Source organism: Agelaius tricolor, unplaced genomic scaffold (genome assembly GCF_023055355.1).
Source record: "Agelaius tricolor isolate 1412-34295 unplaced genomic scaffold, bAgeTri1.0.p SCAF_6, whole genome shotgun sequence".
NCBI classification, from domain to species: domain Eukaryota; kingdom Metazoa; phylum Chordata; class Aves; order Passeriformes; family Icteridae; genus Agelaius; species Agelaius tricolor.
The window spans coordinates 29,837,824-29,850,924 of record NW_027269266.1 but is presented as its reverse complement, the minus strand read 5'-3'; the positions used below and the strand labels follow the sequence as shown (position 1 = coordinate 29,850,924).

Below are 13,101 nucleotides of genomic sequence, written 5' to 3'. Positions count from 1 at the left end.
TTCTTGGTATGTCTCCCTAAAAGCTTTATAAGCATTATGACCCAGCAAATAAAACATTCATAATTCTTTATATCTGTTTATTTAGAGTTGACAACTTTCAGTCGAGATAGGAGAAAAAAAAACAGGATAGAGACGATTTTTGTGGGCTTTTATGTTTGTTGGTTTGTGGGTTTGGGGATTTTGTTGGTGGGTTGGTTGATGTTTTTTTTGTGGGGGTTAGGTTGTGTTTTTCTTTTTTAATTGCAGTTGTGTAGATTACTTGATCCAGGTTGCTAGCATGTGCTAACTACTAACCCTATTCTGCACCCCTGAGAGCTGCAAAAAATGTCTAGAAGTTCATTTTTGTGAAATTTATAGTTTCTGGAATAGTCTTTAAGCTCTGAACCTCAGTTGGATTAGAGCTGCTGCTTTACTACAATGCAGACCTTGTTCAGACATAACTTAACAGTTATTTAAGTGCAGGAAGTAGATTTAATGATTAGAACACCAAGCTGGTATGAAATTTAAAGCCACAGTGACAAATGCCAGCAATCTAGCACCATGCCTAAGCTTCTTGGTGCTGTTCATAGGGTCACAATGCTTTAGTGCAACTCTTGAGGCAACTTCACTGCCTAATAGAGTCCCTGAAGTAGGAGATCAAGCAATTTAAGTTCATTTCTTACCTTGCATTGAAGGCATACAGATATAGGCTCCTTCCCTTGCTGGGTGGTCATACTCCTCCTTGGTCTTTTTGGTTACATCTGCAATTGAGCATACCTTATCCAAAGGCCAGTTGTTCTTACTCTGGATTACAGCTTAGGAAAAAAAAAAAAAGTGCTTTCAGTAATTCTATATCCAGACAGTAATTTTAATTCAGAACTTTCAACATCTTGGGCCATCATACTCAAGCCTGAGACTGTGTGAGGTCTGCCCTTCTCCAGAGAATTGTAGCAGCCCAGCCAGTGTCCTGTGAGGAGCTCCTGGCTACCTTTCTGCTAGCCAAGTGAAGCATTTAGCTCAGTGCCATTGGTGACCATGCAGAATTTGAGTTACACTGTTACCAATCAGTCCTGTGGTGTTCAGAATAAGTGCAAACATACATTCACAGATTCACAGAATATTCTGAGGGAAGGGACCAATGAGAATCATGGAGTCCAATTCCTAAATGAATAATCCATATGGAGATTGAACCCACAAACCTTGGTGCTACTAGCACCATGCTCTAAACAACTCAGCTAATGTTTTGTGATTGTGACAAGAAATGAGATTACTGCTTTATTCACTACACTGGTGAAAGTTTTCCATCCCCTACTCTGGCAACAACTACACAAAGAGGATTGGGACACTTGATTTATTTTTCTCCTTAGCCTCATAACTCTTTTATAGAAGAAAATAGAATAGTACCATGATATGTGCACTGAATTAGTTAAATAAGAATGGTAGAAAAACTTGCATTCTTAAACCTCTTTTAAGTATACAATCAAGCTCTTATTTCCTTAGCTGCTTTGTCCTCATACTTCTGAGTAGCCTGAAGACAAGTTTGGATTGTTCCCCTTGCTTTCAGGAAAGGATTATTCCAATGTTAAGGTGATTTTAATCTTTTTATTTAAGCTGTGATTAACTCTCCAAACAGCATCACAAACACAGCTAACACCAGTAGTTAAAGAGAAATGTCTGACATTGAAACCATATGCTTGGTGCCCTACACCCATCACTGCTGACCTGTCAGAAAGCACAGAGGATGCAACAAGCCAGAAAGCCTCACCACTGCTGGCAGCACAAGGTCCTGTCTCCAGATGTCAGGTTCTTGGCACCTCATGAGAAAATCAGCAATGCTGAAAGAGAAGCATCCATAGCTCCTGCCTTAACTCTGTCTGAACTGCTTTTTTAGACAAAATAAATTACAGATTTCAAGTGTAGAGTCCTTTTGTCTATAGAGAAAGTACATTGCTGAAGTCACCAGAAAGTATAAGCTTAAGTAAGTCTAAGGTGATTGTTTCAGTGGAATTTGTTGTTTCCCCCATGTAAGTATGTCTGGAATCAGTTGTAGAAGATGATGAGCATGGGATGGGTTGCTGGCAGCAGAGAATGTGAGTATGCTCAGTCCTGTTAAATCTGCTGTCTTGGGGAGAAACCTGAACATCACCATAAGAAGCTGCCAGAATTTGCTAACAGCTGATGCCTTCTTAAATTCAAACTGTCTGATACCATTTTCAATGGTATTTAAACTTCATATTTAAACTTCAATAAGCCAGAGCAAAGTGCAAAAATCAGGAACATAAGGGATTCTGACAGAGGTTCTGAATAATGGCATAATGCAGCATACATTGCCATGAGGTATCAGAAGAATTTCCAGAAACAATGCCTGTTTCATCCATGTCTAACCACTGCTGGTGGCAGGCTAACAGAAGGGAATCCCACAGGATGCTGAACATGCTTGGTACTTGGGACAAAGGGAGGTGACAGAGCCTTTGCTTTAGCAAAGTGTTTGGTGTTCCTACAAAACCCACTCAAGGGAAAATGACTTTCATTAGGACAAAATTTGGAAGAAATAAGAATGGAACAAGGCTGCTGGGCTTAAATCACTGGAATAGCTCTGCATAGTAGCTAAACCCTGTCACTGTGGGGTACTTAGCAGTGGACAAAACTGTGTGTGGATGGATATGCTGGTTTAGTCCATCTGTCTGGCACAACATCACAGAACAGTGTATAATGTGTATATTGTGGCACTTCCATGTGAGCAGAAAACATCAGGTCCTCTTTGGAGAAAAATAAAAGGCAAACATAAAGAATAACTATACTTTCATTTCCAAAAGAGGCACAAAAAGCCCTGAAATAAGTAATTTGTCTACAGACCAAGGTCCAGCTGTTTAAAAGACCTGTGATTCTCTGAAAGGAAAAGGTTCATCACCTTACTCTTTGAGGCAAACAAGAGCATAGGGTCTCCAGGCAATAGTCTTCCTGCATGATTTCTGCTATGTTAAGCTTCTCAGGATGCATTTCCAGAATGCATCTCCAGGACATTCTTAACCTCTTCAGGACAATACAACAGATGCAATAGAAATCCCAGCAAATCAACTCTTTCTGACTCTTCTACTTTCAAGTGCCTGATTTCTTCAGAAGAGCACAAATATCTCATTTTCTTAGATAAAAAACAGAGATGCTCCCTCCATCACCTTTGCTGTCTTCTTGGCAACAGTATTGAGAGGAATGACTGCAAACCAATTAACACTTGGCAGCTTCTATTTAGCTTTACATTTTCAGGTAACACTGACCCTTGAAGCCTACTAAAGGGTTGTCCTGAACTTGGGATGACTGCTGTTACTAGGATACACCCTGGAATTGTCTTGATTTTCAGTCAAGTGTGACTTGATTTTTCAGTCAGTAGTTTGTATTTCTTTAGTACCTAATAGCTTCCATCACCCCCTCCACCACCCACAGTCCTTGCTGTCTCAGGCATTAGGCAAAACACAGCATAGGCACAGACATGCCTCACCCCCAAAAAGAGCCTCTCTCCCTGCAGGCTTGCTCTGGAACTGAGACAAAACATAAATGAAGAACAATTCATAACAGTGCTAATGAGCAGGAATTGAAATCACAGCATTAATGCAGCTCAGCCTCTGTTTCAGCGCTAGCTTTGGCAGACTTAATGATGAATGCCATATGTTATGGTCCAGACTCCCTAAAGTGGATGGGGACTGAGCATGAAAAGCACAAGCTCCCCCCAGGAGATGAAGCAATGTTAGGCTACTTGCATGCAGAGCTGTCACATTTCCTCCTGCAAAGCCTCCATGATCTGATAGTAATAAAAGGGAAAAAAAATAGAAAGATTTTTAAAAAAGAGTGCTCAGAGGAAAGGGAGGAAATAAAGAAAGGGATGGAGAAACCAGAGTGGCAGTCATAGGGGAATTTAATTAACTCTGGTAAGGAGAAGGAACTGAAGGCTCAGTGTCACATCATGTGCCAGGCTTTGGGGCATCTGGACATAGTTTCTCAGACCTACACTCAGAAAGGAGGATGCAGAAGATGGCAAAATCTGAAAACAGAACTAGCTGAGATTTGTGATTACATTTTACTTCCCTGCTCCTTTATTAATTTAATCTCTTAAGCACCAGTGATGTTCCATGCTTAAAACCCATCCTTTTAAATTTTTTCTGGAAGGAGTTTGGCTATACTAATGTATCTGTGTGTCTGACATATCTTGACTATGAACATAACTTCCATGTCCCAGCCAACTCCATATTAAGTGACAAAGCTTATCCTGGTATTAGGGTTGGTGCATTTAACACCAACCAGCATCTGATAGTTTATCAGTATTAATGTTATTGTTCTGCTAGACTTCAGGTTCTGTGGTGAGGTGCTGAGGCTAAGAGATGGTCAGACACCCTCTTTGGCCAGGATTCACCTCTTCAGACTACCCAAAAACTAAAACTCCCTGAAAACCTCCTCTTCCTTTACTGCTTGCAAGGGAAGTCTTGGAGCAGACACAAGGCTCCTGCTCAGAACAAGTTTGCAGGAAGGGAAGCAGGAGGAGAGCCTGTGCTTGGGCTGCTCTTCATGGAAAGCCTGCAAACCACTGCTAGGCTGTGGTGTGAATGCAGCAGAAAAAGTCAGGACTGCAGGCTAGGAGGGACTTCCTATGCTTGGCACAAGTGGGAAGGCATAGGAAAGCTACCCTAAGGAGTTTTATCATGCAGGAGATGGGAACAAAAGACAGAGGTCAAGACTAGACCCACCAATTGAACCAACCATGTCTTTTTTCTAGTAAGTTATTCTTACTGTACTTGTTTATAAAAAGTATACAAAACAAAACAAAACAAAAAAGGTGAGATAGATCCATACCTTGTTTCCCACCCTAAATAAATTCAATGTGAAAAAGAAAATGGTCCAAATGTCTTCCTAGTGCATTACCTCTTGGCCAGGCTGGTGCATTATCACAACCATTAATGCTCATATGATCTTTTCTAATTTGATGTGTTCCCTCCACCCCCAGACCCCAAAATCAAGTCTGTTGCTGAAATAGCACAGTAAAAGGTGTATTCCACCTGTCATTGAAAGCACTGACAATACACTGGATGAAGAACTTTACCTCTTCACTGCAGACTGGCCTGATCCCTCTCCCATGGACATATGGCTTGCTTTTCCAAAGGAGTTTTGAAGAGATTATCTGATGTTGACAAGAATCCCATCTCAGTAGAGGGGTGCAGTCCATATAGTATAGGGCTTTCAGATGGAAGCATTTCATCTATGTATTTGTGGTATCCATCATAATCCAGATTTGGAGAGGCTGAGAAACATGGTGCCAAATTCCCTTTCAAGCTGTAGGAAAAGAATCAATAATGTTATTGGTAATGCTGACACCAGGAAATATTCTCCTGTAGCTACAAAATTTCAGAAATTTATTTGAAGCTTGTAGACATGATAGCTGCATGTTCTGATACAAGGGAACAGGGTTACCAAAGAATTCCCAGCATAGTTACTATTTGCATAATTTCTGGACACTTCCATTTTCTGTGGGGTTGCTTCTTACTTCATGAGGATGCTTTGCATTTATTTTAATGTCACTACTCAGGCAAGTGTATTTTAAGTACTGCAAGTCTGCATCACTCAGCAGCCAAGCAAGGATTCTTATGCCATTTTGCTACTCCACTCTATCTCTCCAAGTGCAGGAGTGTTGCACGGGGTTTTGTACTGCTGCTTTGGCCTCAGTGAGATAGACAGTGGTGATAATTTTAACAGGATTAAAAATTAAGATCTTAATCAGCTCAGTATTGAGCCAAGTACTAATAACTGCACTGTTCCTATAGAGCAGGAAGACCCTAACTCTGTCAGGATATTTAAGATAAGACTTGTGGCTTTGGAGCAGATTAAGATTTATGTAGACAGGACTTGGGTGAAATATACTTTCAGTGGGCTAAATGAAATAAAAAGTAATAAATAAATTAAGAATAAAAGCTGTAGCTGTCAAATTTGTTTTTCTAGACTTCCCCATCTCCTGTGCTGTAAAAACTTCACTGAATTCAAAGAATTTCTCTGAACTTATTGTCATAGAGCTGCCTGCAATTTAAAAGAGGCTTGAAGTTGTTTTTGCTGAAAGATATTTCTAGCTCTAAGTGGTACTTTTCACAAAAGCTATTTCTTCCTAATGCAGGGTCCACTTCACAAAATCACAATAACATTTAACAGCTTCTGGCATTTAGAACAGTCTACAACAAGCTACTGCTCAAAATAACACCAGTAAGCACTTATTTCTGAAGTCATTTTGGTTCTGCAACCAGCCATTTACCTGTGCCTGAACTTGCACCACTAACCTCACCCACAATAAGCTGTATCTTAAGATGCCACTTTGAAGTAGTGCTGAGGTTTTGAAAAAAGCCCTGTTATTTACCTCGAGTGGAAGATCAATTCTGTCAGACAATCTGCACTTACCAGTCTCTCTCTGCTGGCACTTAAATCAGGTTTTACTTCATCTGTGGGAGTCATGTGCACAGAGGGAGGCTGTGGGTTACTGGGGTATGAAGCAGGAGCTTGCTGCCCTTCTGTCTTTATGACTGCTCCCAGGTGAGGTCTATCAAAGCTGATACACAGTGGGTTATTCTAATGGACCCTGTGGAATGAATTTGTAGCAAAAAGAACTCATCATAAAGCAAGAAGTTAAAAAGAGAAGGTAATCTCAGTGGATACAAAGCCCCACTGCTGGTGAAGGACCATCCATTCATTTGGCTGCTAGTCACTGAATGATTTTCTGGTTTTGCTGGTAATTCTGGGCTTTAACTTCTTCCAATTACAGCAAGAAACTAAGAAAGAATCCTCACTGTTTAAAATACCAGTGGATCCACACTAAGGGTTGGGTCCCTAAACTTTCCAAAGGGCATACAAATAGCAGTGATTCTGTTCAGGTTTCACCACCTATACTTATTTTGCAATTATTTGAATGAAAGTTCAGGCTTTTGAAGGTTAATGGACTACCTAAAGTAGTAAAGCAGTAATTCTTTACTTATCCATAGGCTAGAGGCAGAGCTGGAGCCGGCAGGATGAGCTTCCCACCATGCCCCCACGACCTCAGCTGTCATGTGGAGAAATCAGCCTCTTTGGAGGTCAGGAGTACAGTAGTGTTTAGCCTTTCCATCTCCATGGCAACTTACTCTTGGGCATCTTCTTCTGAGCAGTTACTTCCAATTGCCTTCATCTGAGTGTAGCTCTTTGACATATGAAATTCTGCTTCTTCGGGACCAAGGAGACACCAGCCTGCTCCTCTTGCTCACAGCCAAAAGGCAGGCTTCAACCCACTGCCAGGGGTGAAAGGGGCACTTTGCCCAGCTCAGCCTGGCTCCACAAATGGCCTGTTCATACCTAACATGATAATTTTTATTTTTTTTTTCCCTCATAAATGAGCTTTTTTACCTTTGGACAATGAAAAATAACAAGTCTGGAAAGGGCGCTTGAAAAATCTCTTGGCTGTTTTCAGCAAATTGTGTACAATCAGTTCTCCAAAGTGGCTTCCTCAGCAGCTGAGGAGAAGCAGACAGGGTTTTTAAATATTTATATACATATTAAAAAGTACATACTATATAATACATATAGTATATATCTATATTATATATGTATGTACATATATACACACACCCCTGTATAAATATCCACATTTGTTATTTGTGTATATGAAAACAGATTAAGGCAGTTTCCATGCAAAACTTCTTAGAACTAAACTTAAAGCAACATTTTCTTTTTGTAGCCTCAAAAATTTCAGCATTTTCTGCTGATTAGAAGCAACTTTGGCAACGTGGCCCGTTGGAGTCATGGATGTTCCACATACACTGCTGTCCAGGATGAAAACTCAATAATGAAATTTGAATAATTCAGCTGGTGATAACCTGACAAAGCTACAGACACAGATGTGTGAGAGGGTAGTGGAAAATTAGAAACAGTCTTACAAGCTCTTTTTCGTATTTTAGAAAGAGTGAGATGCAAGGAAATGTACAACATTTCCATTATTTTTTTGAGGAAGAAAATGTGCAAAGAATAAATTCTGAGGATAGTGCCATTCTGGACTGCTGAAACTGGTGAGTTTATCAGTTACATTGGTTAAAGTGCAGTTCCATAAGAGATACTTTCCCATGCCTACCCAAAACTTTCTAAATGGAAGCACCTTAAAATAGTTTTCCTAGGAAAATGGAGACCTAAGTGTATCCAATGTCATTAAGCTCACTGTACAAGCAGTGTTAAAAAGTACTGAATTCAAGTTCCTAATTAATTGTACTTAGAAAAGTAGACAAGCAGTAGGACATCTCACAGACCCTTTCAGCCAAAATCTGCTCAGGATAAATCATCAACAAAATTGATTCGCTCACAGCCAGACAAGACCTTGCTGCAGGATGGATGAGAAAGTGTGTGGTCTTCTCTTTCCCTTAGGTTAAACAACATACTGTGTTTTCAGAGCTTTAGGTTACATATAAAGGTTCTCAGCAGGACTGGGCTGAGGAATTCTTGCAGACACATCCAGCAGAGCCTGCAGTCCCAGGCACCTGTGATGTGGCCACCTTACATGATCTCACCAAGGAGTTTTCCTGTGGAACCCACCTGAGGAGCAGAATGCATCACTGAATAAAACAAGTCAGCTGCTTAAAGGACAAACCAAAGCTGTTCTTAGGAGACATAAAAGAAGCCCAGCTACTTCCTTTCAGAAAGCTTCATGGTTATACATTTGCATTGCTGGGTTTAGGTTTTTCAGCAAATAATACTAAAACTAGATTTCTTTTATTTCAATCCAATGAGAGGTATCTGAGCAAAATAGAAAATTTGTGACTAAAACTCAGTAATGGTGTAAAATGCATTATCCAAGCTTTGTTTCCCACCTTAGCCCTTATAAAAAAACTTTAGAGAAAACCACATTTTCAAAACACCACATTATATGAGAGAACATAACTTCATGAACAAATGCATGTATTTTCCCATACAGATCTTTAAAAACATAATCCTCATGAGTGACAGGAAAGTAACCTACTGTGCCTTTCTTGGAGGAGAAATAAAAAACTTGTATCTGATTGCAGTCTTTTATATCTCCTCGCTAGGGAACGTTTAGTTACTGAAATTCTACATTATTTGAAATTGGGAAGTATTCAAGAACTTTGGTAAAAATTGAATTAATAATAATCCCATTACTGCACCATCATATAAGCATTAAGTTTATTGTAGAATTCTAGTCATAATGCGACAGAGAAAGCATGTGGTTAAGGGTAGTAAAACATTTAATTCAAGGAACCACTGTCTTTCTCTTTTATTTGGCTTCACAGCATTTGAAGCTTCTTTTTGCTCCCCTTTGGTTTGCAAAATATGCCAGTTTGTGATGAAACCTTTGCAGACAGGAACCTTTATGCCCTTGGGGGCAGTATTTGCCTCCCAACAGTTCGAGTAAAAACTTAATTATAGGCTTTAAATATTACATGATGTGACAGAACAGAACAAGTAAAATAGCTGCAGCTATTCCAGCCTGCTTGCTACATAAACTTGTATGCAGCAATTTGAGTATGTGAAATGCTAATCCATCTTTATTTTAAACTGGTTCAAAGAACAAATGAAAAAAAAAATTAAAAAAAAAGCCGCTAGAATATAATATGCAGTGCTGCATGCTTGTGATGAGAAGGCTGAACAGAGAATCCCTGTGAAAAATGCCAGCAACTTGGGTTTAGAACGGAACGTTCTTGCAGCCAGAATAAACCTGCTTTTCTCTTTGTCGGCAACAAAAACTCATTTAACGTTTTTCTAATTTCATATATATTTATCTCAAGAAATTGCTTTTTCCTTTGTCTTTTGGAAGAGTATATCAATATTCTAATGCAGTACAAGCTCATTCAGCTGCACACTTCTGGGACATTGATTATACTGGGATAATCAAAGCTGGTGATATAAAAGGGACATTTTTGTGAGTGTGAGAAAGCTGCGGAGTTTGCATTAGAAATATTTTGGGCTGTCAGGTTCACATAATTGCCATTGTACTCTATACAAAACTGGTCTGTTGTACCCAAAAAAACCCCAGAGCCATTGCTGGGTGGGTGGATAATGGGGAGGACAGAATCCACTTCCCCCCACAACAACATCCAGTGACAAGTCCTTGAACACGTGTGGGGATCAGAAGGTGGAGGGCATGAGTGGGACAATGAGGCAGGACAAGGCATTCTGTATTTCACATGAAGAGACCTTATCTATTGCAGATTGTTGTGCTGGAGTTTGTCTTAGAAGCAGGAAAAACTGAGAAACAAGACTAAATATTTTCAGGAAAACACTATAAACTGGTGGAAGTTATAACAGAGTCATGGCAATTTCCACTGGCTGATGAGGTAGCTTGAGTTGCCCAGTTTATGCTTTCTGGTCAGTGCTTAATTGCCTTCAGGAAGTTCTTCCCAAAGGACAATAAATTATATACATATTTTATATATATATATATATATATATATATATATATATATATATATATATATATATGCACAAGGTCATAGACATGCATATATACATAGGAACTGACATTTTAAAAAACCTGTTGTCTTATTTCTCACTCCAATATCCATATAAAAAAAAATCTTTATGAAACCACAGGGTAATGAATCACTAAGCAGTACAATGAGAAAGGCCAATAAGCAATATTACCAAGAGGAGAGAAATAATTCTTGCTCTTACAGACCTTTCTGGTATTCCCTGCCATCAGAATACTCCCTCTCATTAATTAGCAAAATGAATTATCCAGCTTATGAATTGTGGTTTGAAAAGAACAGCTTAAAGCAGCAAGATTTATTAGCAAAGAAAACTAGGGGTTGGAATAAGCTGATTTCATGGACTTGTTTTCTAAATGGGAAGCATTATTAAACCATCATAATAAAATTAAGAAATTATTTCACTATGACACCAAGTACCACAAAAAGGAAAAACAGCTTGATGTCCTACTAACTAAATAAAGGCTAGTAGGGGTATGAAGACAAAAACAAAATTAATTTCTCAGAGTAAATACAAGCTGGGAGATATGGAGAAAACCATATCATCAAGGGGAGACATTTCTGTCTCCTTTATTTCTTTATAAATATCTCTGAAATGTATTTAAATTACTCAAATAGGAGGATCTATTCAATAATATTCTATATCATTCAGTAACAAATAATTACTGCCTTTTATTTAGACATTTCACATTTTCACATACAGAACTTACACAAATGACCTCAACTCGGTATTTAAACTATGCAAGTCTGAAATATTCTGTAGCTCAGAAAAAAAAAACACTCTCGTATCCTTAACTTTGACTCAAGGGGAACATTACAGAGAAAGTCACAACAAGGTGGCATCCTTAATACATAATAATGACACATTCAGGAAATGCACCATTATTTATACATGTGACGTGCTGTAAATTGCTTCCATCATCAGAACTAATTGTAGTGATTATTAATGCAGTGTTATGAACTGTCAGAATTGCTGTTTGTAATTACATTTGTGCAAATGCTTCATTACCTGCCTAATGAATTTGGCATATATGCACATGTAAACCCCTGTTTTTGTTAACATAATGAAGGGCATTTTTTTCCCCTTAGCTACTGATGTGGAACTGGTTTTACCTATATTACAAAGTTCAAGCATCCACTGCCAGAAAAAAAACCCACAACCCCCCTTTGATATGGTTTGTTTTCATACTCACCAACAGCATCACATAATGCCAGCTACTTAAATAACAGCTTCAGGGAAAGAACTGCATGCCCCTTATTCAGTATAAATATGTGATTGAGTGGAAATTACCTTGAAATGTGGTTACCTGACCACTTCCTACCTTCTTGTGGGCCTCTGAGCAGTTGCTGAGGACGCAATGCAGACGGAGCTCTCAGGTGCTGATCTGGAGCCTTCCATTCCAGCCCTGAGGGCCAAACCTCAGTCTCCCAGGAACAGAAGTGTGAAAATTGCACAGAGGAAAACAGATGCTTTTAAACTCCCCTTCTCTGGGATGCAGTTCAAGGGTCCCCTGTCAGAGACAAAGGGAGTAACTTCTGCACTAGCAACAGGGAGTGTTGCTGAGAGCTGTGCCAGCCTCGGCTGCCCAAAGGGAGCACTCACAAGGCTGGAGCTGGAAGCAGAGTGAGAAACAGGTTTCTAAAGAATCAGAGGCTATTAGACAGTATTTTTTTCAGTAATTCCCAGATGCAAAATTTTTGATAATGACATTTTAGTTCCCAAATGTCCCTTAGGAAAGGAGAACTGTTTGGTTTGCTACTGAAACCAACAAAAACAGAGTCTTTACCTAGAAGTCTATAAATGTTACTCAGATAACCACTATAGCTTCTTAGCTAAGTCATCCACAGACTTTATCCCAAGCAGAAAATTTACTAGTTTAACATTTATCAAAAAGCCTTACAACTCCTTGAAATTTTACACCATTTATCAAAGAGTCATGTTTGAAGTTGAAGTTCAATATTTTTCATTTTGCCTCCATATTTATAGTGTTAATAGAGAATTTCAGCAAGATGATATTCAGCACAGGGATTCATCTGGTTTTTAAGTTATTTGGCATTTGCTGTTAAAACCGGCAGAAATTAATCCTTATGTCTCTGACATTTTTCTATATTTTATCCTTTAGTTTAAGAAGTAATGAACATAAAATTAATTTTGTTACCCTTGAAAATAACGATGTGTGGAGGGTACATCAGAGGGATCAACTCTTGTCTTTCAAAAGGAAATAGATCATCCTGAGCTGAACAACATGTAGCAGAATCTGGGCAAAGGTAAAGGATTTTATGTCTGACAAAAAAATCTCCTTAAATCAGAATGCTGAGTTCAACCATGAAAAAATACAACACAAGTTTCTACCCCGAATAAAACCACAAACCCATGAAATATATTCCATCTGGATTAGGCATTCTTTGATTTTTTATTGTAATTAAAAACAAAAAACACCTTAACCAGAAATATAGTAAAGACAGTGTCTGGACAGGAATTTATGGTAAGCCACAAACACCTATGGCTCAGAATAGTGGGTGAGAAAAGAAAGTTCTCTAAAGTATAAAGCTTAGAAATTGGTTAATTCAAATATATACATATATATTCTTTCACTAAACACAGACTGAAACAAGACAACAATGTATATGAACT

The 13,101-nt window shown here is 38.8% G+C and overlaps 1 protein-coding gene across 1 annotated transcript in view; it reads right to left on the bottom strand.

The window, feature by feature from the left end:
* Positions 1-13,101, bottom strand: part of LOC139591051 (dynein axonemal heavy chain 11-like) — a 113,684-nt gene that overhangs the window by 10,473 nt on the left and 90,110 nt on the right. The window contains exons 31-35 of the mRNA XM_071429177.1: positions 12,626-12,750; positions 11,789-12,079; positions 6,409-6,586; positions 5,069-5,298; positions 663-794 (exon numbers count right to left, since the gene is read on the bottom strand). The gene's annotated coding sequence lies outside the window, so the exon portion shown is untranslated. The remainder of the gene's footprint in view (positions 1-662; positions 795-5,068; positions 5,299-6,408; positions 6,587-11,788; positions 12,080-12,625; positions 12,751-13,101) is intronic.